We start from the raw sequence: 7640 nt of genomic DNA, 5'->3' as shown, positions 1-7640 counted from the left end.
CTACAGTCCTGGTGACTGTGCTCTAGAGACTCCTCAGTCGGGAGAGAGTCACGCGGCTGTGACAGACCCCGGCCTTCAAGAGTGCTGCATGAAATAGCAAGAAGGCAGATGTGCATCCAGAGACTGACACACGGGATAACTTGGCCTAGAATACTAGCATCTGTGTAACGCAGACTACTCCACAGGGAGAAACCAATCAAAAGAAAGCCCCCCCCCTCCCCCAGAACAGGAGAGCGTGAGTAAGAAAGTCAGGCCAGAAGAGAGCACGACCGGGGCCTTTCCAAGGCTACACCAGTGCACAGACAGTAGCAGTCTTCACTGAGTGCTGTAACTCTGGGGCCAGAAAGGCTGATGGGAGAGGGAGCACTTCCTACACAAGCTTCCTACACAAGCTTCCTACACAAGCTTCCTATACAAGCTTCCTACACAAGCTTCCTACACAAGCTTCCTATACAAGCTTCCAAGCAAGGCCCTGAGCCCAGTGCTGTTCACTTTAGATGAAGACCCAAGAGAAAAAAAGCCATGTCTTCCAGCCCTTCCTTTCATCGCTGAGCACAAGTACCCACGACCTTGGAACCCAGAGAGTGAAACTTGCATGGGTGTGTGGTATGTGTCTGGAGAAAGTGGACTTTAGTCTAGGGTCATTACCAAAAGCTTTAAGTCCTACCTCGAGAGCTCTTACAGCATTGAGGAACTCACCAAAACACTAGCAACCCTCGGCAAACAGACTTGGATGCCCAGGCTCCAGGTGACCCGAGTCCTGTCGTGGCTACTAGGGATGATCCTCACACTCACCGGCTCTTTGGTTGAATGGTGGTTTCCTTGTTCAGTTCTGCTCTTGGGTCTCGAGCATCAACACGCTGCCCTTTTTAAAGAGTGGTGCAGAATGTGCTCTGAATCACAAGACACCCCAGGGAGGAAGCTGGCGATCGTCGTCTCTGCCGGCGATGTCTCTACCACTCAGTCCAAATTCCTGCCATGTGGAGGCTCTGCCAGGAGAAGCAACTCAGCTCCAGGCAGCAAAACCCAGATGAGAACAGAGTACGCCCTGGGGCCAGAGCCAGCCATGCCCATCAAACCTTCTTAGGCTTGTGACCTGGTTGTACCAGCAAGAAGTCCTTCATCTACCCCTTTATTACTTTGAAGAATTCCACGGTAACTCTGGGGTTTGCTGGGTGCCAGGTACCTAAGGCTTTTCCCCCTCCTCCTGGAAAGAAAACAATAGATTAGTCTTTGAGCATGACCTGAAACTCTGAACGACTGCAATGCTGTAAAGGAGAAGCCAGCAGCGGAGTCTGGTTCAAACAGGATGGAGCAAGATGCCCGGCCTCACCTGTATCACCTGCTGTGTCGTGTGAGCTCTAGGGCAGGCCACGGAGACAGCACAACAAGCCTACTCTAATCATTTGAGAAAGGGAGATCTGGTGGGGGCTCCTTAGCCTGACAAGTACTCGCATCCCTATAATCAGTGGGCAATTCGCTTTAAGGTTTTATGGTAGACACTCAAGCCAAGGGCAATTTAGGTCTTAGGGTAGATACAGTTCTGTAGCTGCTTCATACAAAATCTCTCCAGATCTTGAATTTTGATGTAAATTCACTATTGTGTGCCTCAGACTTTAAGCCACAGTATGACAGGGCAAAGAAATGCTTTTAACTCCTGTTCAGTACCCACAGAAAGCATTCCATCCGTTCACGCATACAAGAGACGGCTCCTGATGGTCGGCTGGTCCAAGGCTCTGGGCCAGGTCAGGGGACTGTAGCGTTGAATCAGCAATCTGAGCTTAACTCCCACGTACTCAGTCTTTCTCTTTGTGGACGTTAGATGTTCACGCTGACAGTGTTAAACAGGGAGCTGCGGTCAACCGCAAACACTTTCTTACAAGACTGTGTGGTCCTTAAAGCTGGACCTAATTTATCAAAAGTTGGCTAATTGCCAATATTAGTATGAATTGCTGCTTGAAAAACAACATCTGAAGCTGGGCGATCTGACTGTGTCATGTCCGCGGATGTGATCTCCTGACTTTATGAATGCACCGTTCTAAATCGCTTTGCAAAACATTTTCATGAAGCAACGGCAGGGAAACTTGACTGCTGGAGATATTTTTCGCATGGATTAAATATTTCGAAGTGAGGAAGAATTAAACATAAATAGCAACTGATTCTTCTTCAGGGTGCTCCACAGAAGCTGATGTCAGCATGGTCTCTGACCATGTAAAGAGAATGCGTATTGGCTTCCAATTTGCCAGGATGGATTGGCAACATTTATCCATAGCCATAGCAACAAGCAAGGTGAGCATCACTGAGTCCACTCTGTGTTCTAGGAACTCTGTTCGACACTTTCCATTCACAGCTGAACATTGTGTGAATCCCCGTGACAAATGCCATGAGGATATGTATTATTCCCATTTCACAGAGGGGAAAACTAAGGCAGAAGAATTCAAGTTTGTGCTGAGGTTTGCACCTAGAACTGGTCGTTTTCACTCTCAGGCTTCTGTTATTTCTCACAGCCTTGGTGATGTGTGTTAAGGGGCTGAGACATTGGCTCTTTGGAGCTCACCATGGGATTCTAAGGTTTTTGTTAATCTACCCAGACTCTATGGGCTACTGATAAACTTCTGCTCTGCTTCCATCTCCCGGGACTGCTGCTCCGGGACTGCACGTCTAGACAGAGCGCAGGGCCTTCAGGGTATGACGCATCCCCTCATCGCAGTCACCTCCCTGAGCCCCCTTCCAGGCCCCTCTCCCTCCCTTTGAGACTCACTGGTTCTCAGCCTGTTCCCCCACTAGGGACTCTCCAGCCAGGACATACAGCTGGAAGATGCAGGCCATTTCCTCTAGTGGGCTCACTAGAGCCCTTGCCAGCTGCCTGGCTGGGACCCTATCATTGTTTTGCCCATCTTGAGGTCCACACTGTTCCAGGGGAAACTTGTGTCGTGCTCCTGGACCGAGCCACTGAGGCATCAGATTATAGTTCAGAAGCAAAGGATCTGAGAAAGAGGCTGCATCTCCCAAACCAGGAAAACAGGTAATCAACATTCCCGACCCTTGTATGATTAGCCTTCTGAAGGCTGTAATCGCTCCTGGGGAGAGAAGAAAGGCAATTTAAACAAAAAAGAAGAAAAAAAAAATGTAACCAACAATCTAACTCCAGGTGTTCAATCCCAACACAGAAAAAAAAATATGAAAAATCAAAAGTAATGGTTCCTATTGAAAAATAACCTGGAAGAACTCTCAGAGAATTAAAAATAATGATTAATAACTATGGTTAAACACTCTAAGACAAAAACAAAGAGAATAAAACAAGAGAGCCAGTCTAAGACAAAAAAAGAGTTTGAATTTTAAGAAAACCGCAAGAAATGATGCTGAAAATGAAACACTCAACAACAGGCCAATTAAAAAAATCTCAACAGAAAACTCAACATGCTGATTAAAAATCTCAGTCGAAAACTTCAGCAACAGAATGACCAAGTCAGAGTCAGAGATGGAAAATAGGATAGGAGAATCTGAACACTAGCGAAGGTCAATGAGGAGCAAAGAAAATATATATTTATGGGCTGGAGAAATACTCAGAGGTCAAGAGCACTGGCTGCTCTTTCAGAGGTCCTGAGTTCAATTCCCACCAACCATATGGTGGCTCACAACCATCTGTAATGAGATTGCTGCCTTCTTCTGGCTTGCAGTCGTGCATACAGGCAGAATACTGTATATATAATAAATGAATAAATCATTAAGAAAATATGAGCGGCACTCGGAAAGGTTTGGGATGCCATGAAAAGATATAAGCTCTGGATTATGCCCATAAAGAAGGAGAAGAATGTCATAGCTAAGACATAAAAAAATGTCTTCAGGAAAATCATAGAAGAAAAAAATTCAAAACCTGGAGATAGAGATGTTTTCTATGTAGAGAACGGCCTTCAGAATGTGAAACAAACCAAGGTCAGTAAAGAAATTCTTCTGGACACTTTACAATTGAACATTAGAAACAGAATAAGGAAAGGTCATTGAAATCTGTAAGAGAGAAAGGTCAAGTTATGTACAAAGCATGCCCAAGAGTAGCATGGGATTTCTTGACAGAAACCTTTAAAGTCAAAAGGGGCTGGAAAGCTGTGTTTCACATCCTGAAAGACCACAGCTGCCACCCGGATCAACATACTCAGCACAACTATCTATTAGAACTGCAGGAGAAATACAACTCTCTATGATAGAAACAAATTAAAGGACTTTATGACCTCCAAGTCATCTCTACAGAGGATATGAGAAGGAATACTTCAATCTGAAGAGAAGAATAAATACACCCAGGAGCCCAAATAATACCAGGACAGCTAATCAAAAGGGAGCCAAGGAAATATCAAAACTGTCAATAAAATGGCACATATTTCAACAATATGTCTGAATATAAATGATTTCAGTCCCCCCAATAAAAAGACACAGGCCAGCAGCTTGGATTAGAAAACAAGGTCTGTCGTTTTGTTGCTTCCAAGGAACAAACCTCACCATCAAGACAGCCATTACTTTATGGTAAAGGTATGGAAAAAGGTGTGCCAAACAAATGGAACTGAGACGAAAAATGGCATAGCTATTTTAATATCTGACAGAATAGACTTCAAGCGAAAACCAGTCAGAAGAGACAGGGAGGGATTTATTAAAAGAAAAACCCAGCGACAGGATATTACAATTCAAAATATATGGGCAAAAAACATGGGGGGGGGACCCAATTTTATAAATGAAGCACTGTTAAATATAAAGCTACAGATTGATGCCAGAACATTGATAGTGGGGGATTTCAATACCCTACTCACCAACAGACTGATCATTTTGGGGGAAAAAACCTAATTAGAGAAATTCTGGAGCTATATGACATCGTAAGTCAAATGTATATAACAGACATCTACAGGATATTCCACACAAAGATGAAAGGATACCCGTTCTGCTCAGCAGTCCCTGGGACTTTCTCCAATGATAAGTAGTGATGTGGAAGTGTAAGCCAGATACCACCCACGCCAGTTTGCATTTGGTCATGGTGTTTCATTGCAGCAACAGCAAGCCTAAGACAGATACATACCTAAAGGACTCCACATCCTATTATAGAGATACCTACACTTCCATGTTCATTTCTGCTCTATTCACAGTAGCCAGGACATAGAAATAGCCTGATGTCCATCAGCTGATGAATGGACAGTGAAAAGCTGGTATATTTACACAGTGGAAAATAACTCAGCTGGTAAGAAAGTGAAATTATGTGATAAAGCAGATATATGTGTAGAGCTGGAGACAATCATTCTGGAGTGAAGGAACCACCCTGACCCAGACAGACTAATGTCACAACAAATGTCTCTTCTCTTCTCTTATTTGCAGATGTTATTCTTGGGCCTATAGATATATGTGTTTTATTTGGAATACCCATAGAGGCCAGGAAATTATTAAGGGGTCATGGGGGAGGGGTGGGGAGAGCAAGAGAAGGAGAATGCAGTGGTATAAATGGAGCAATCTAACAGGAAGAGTCAAACTGAGGTTGGGGAGGAGAGGGCAGGGTAGAGAAGGGAAGAAGGAAAGGGAAAATCGCATGCATATATATATATTTGAATACATACATACACACACACACATATATATACTTATCTCCAAAATGGAGCTACCCTATAGTAGAATGAAAGAGTGAAAATGCCTCTAATAGACACCAAAGGCTAATGAATAAAAAGCTCACTGCCAGGAATGGGCTACATCTTTTGTAGTTGTTGGCTAGTGAGGCCCTGTAGACCCCCCCAAACATTACAAACTTGCAAATACTCTCAGTTACTCTCTAGATATTAACAATAAGACCCTACTGCTGAAAATACCACAGACCTGAGTTATAGAACATGAAGAAATTAAGCTAGAAGCTTTATCTCTGTTGGCTAGCTTTCATAGTTCTGGAAAGTTCTATACAACCTCCAGAGCAGGAAAATAACCATCAACCTTACCCAGCTGTGAGCCCTGTGAGCTATAATAATAATGACTGGCCTGGCAAAATATGCCCACTGGTGCAATAGTGGTGTGAATATCATGGGAGTAACCAACCACTTTCTTTTTGGATTTAAGTCCTGCTCCACAAGATAAAACCAATACCTGGCACTGCTGTGGGATAGTGTTCTTGTACACTGTAAAGATTTGTCACTCATATTAGTTTAATAAAATGCCAATTGGCCAGTAGCCAGGCAGGAAGTATAGATGGGGCAACCAGACTAAGAGAATTCTGGGAAGAGGAAAGGCAGAGAGCCAGACGCAGAGGAAGTAAGATGAGAATGTCTTACTGAAAAAAAGGTACCAAGTCATGTGGCCAAACATATATAAGAATTATGGGTTAATTTAAGTTGCAAGAGCTAGTTAGTAATAAGCCCGAGTAATAGGCCAAACAGTTTATAATTAATATAAGCCTCTGTGTGTTTATTTGGGACTGAACAACTGTGGGACCAGGTTGGGCAGAAACTTCCACCTACATGGCACCATTATCAGACCAAGGACCAACTTATTCTGCTAAATAGTATTAATCTGGATCCTAATGACATCATTATACCCATAGATTAGTGCATCTCCTAACTTTCTTCAGAGAAACTTCTATTTGCAGTAGATAGTAATTAACACAAAGACCTTCAACTGGCCAAGGTTCATAGAATGAACTGATGAATTCTTAGTTCTAAATGGAACATCCACACTCCACCCCCCCAGTCCAAGGTTTAGGGATCATTGTGGAAGTGGGGGTGGGAAGAATATAAGAGCTAGGGTGATGGATAACCACAAGGAAACAGTGTCTTCTGGACACAGCAGGACAGTTGCACATCTGAATCAAAGCACTTTATGACAGCATGCACAACGAGATGTGAAAACTCAAGCCAGACAAAATTCCAGCATGGCAAAAGGCATTGATCATAAAGTCCCGCCCCTATTCGCAAGCTGCAGGGAGAGGGACAGTTAGTTTCCTCTGTGACCCTGATAGGTCATATCCCAGCGGAAGGCCACACATCCAAGAATCTTTGGACAGCATAAATTGAACTTGATGTGTTTATTTTTTTTTTAAGGAAGGTACTCAAAGACGAATGGGTAAGGGTGAACCCTGGAGGAGTAAGGGAAAGGAGGTATTATATATGATAAAAACATATTCTGTAGATTCTCAAAGGAGCAATAAAATACTAAAGAATAATGGCATAAAAGATGCTTAATTTTCCAGTGGCTAATTTCTTACAAGCATAAACAAATAATTTTCAAACCTGGAGGTCTACGATTCAAATTAATAGAATGGATAGAGCCATGTTGTTTTAATTCAGGCAGAACCCATTTAACACGCAGGCTTTTCCTCATTGCTGTGTATTGCCTGTTTGTCTGGAGTTGTGTGGGAACAGCCCTTTGTTGTAGCTCTAGCCTTTGTGAACCCACAACAGGAAGAAAGCATACTAGCTGTCTGAGCCAGGCCCTCGCCAAAGAAAGAAGTCCTGGGGCCAGAATGAGTGGGAGAGTATTGCAAGGGAGCATGATGCCATGGAGCTAGAGGAAACCCATGGACTGTCCCTCTGTCTGTCTTTCTAGGAAGGGAAGGATAGAAAGGACCATCTCTGGACTTGTCAGTGCTGACTGTTGCAAAACAGCTTTGTAGTTCTTCAAAGTTA

This window comes from Microtus oregoni, unplaced genomic scaffold (assembly GCF_018167655.1).
Source record: "Microtus oregoni isolate MIOR12 unplaced genomic scaffold, Mior012 000001F_ref0000356, whole genome shotgun sequence".
Lineage (NCBI taxonomy): Eukaryota > Metazoa > Chordata > Mammalia > Rodentia > Cricetidae > Microtus > Microtus oregoni.
Note: the sequence above shows the minus strand (reverse complement) of the source record.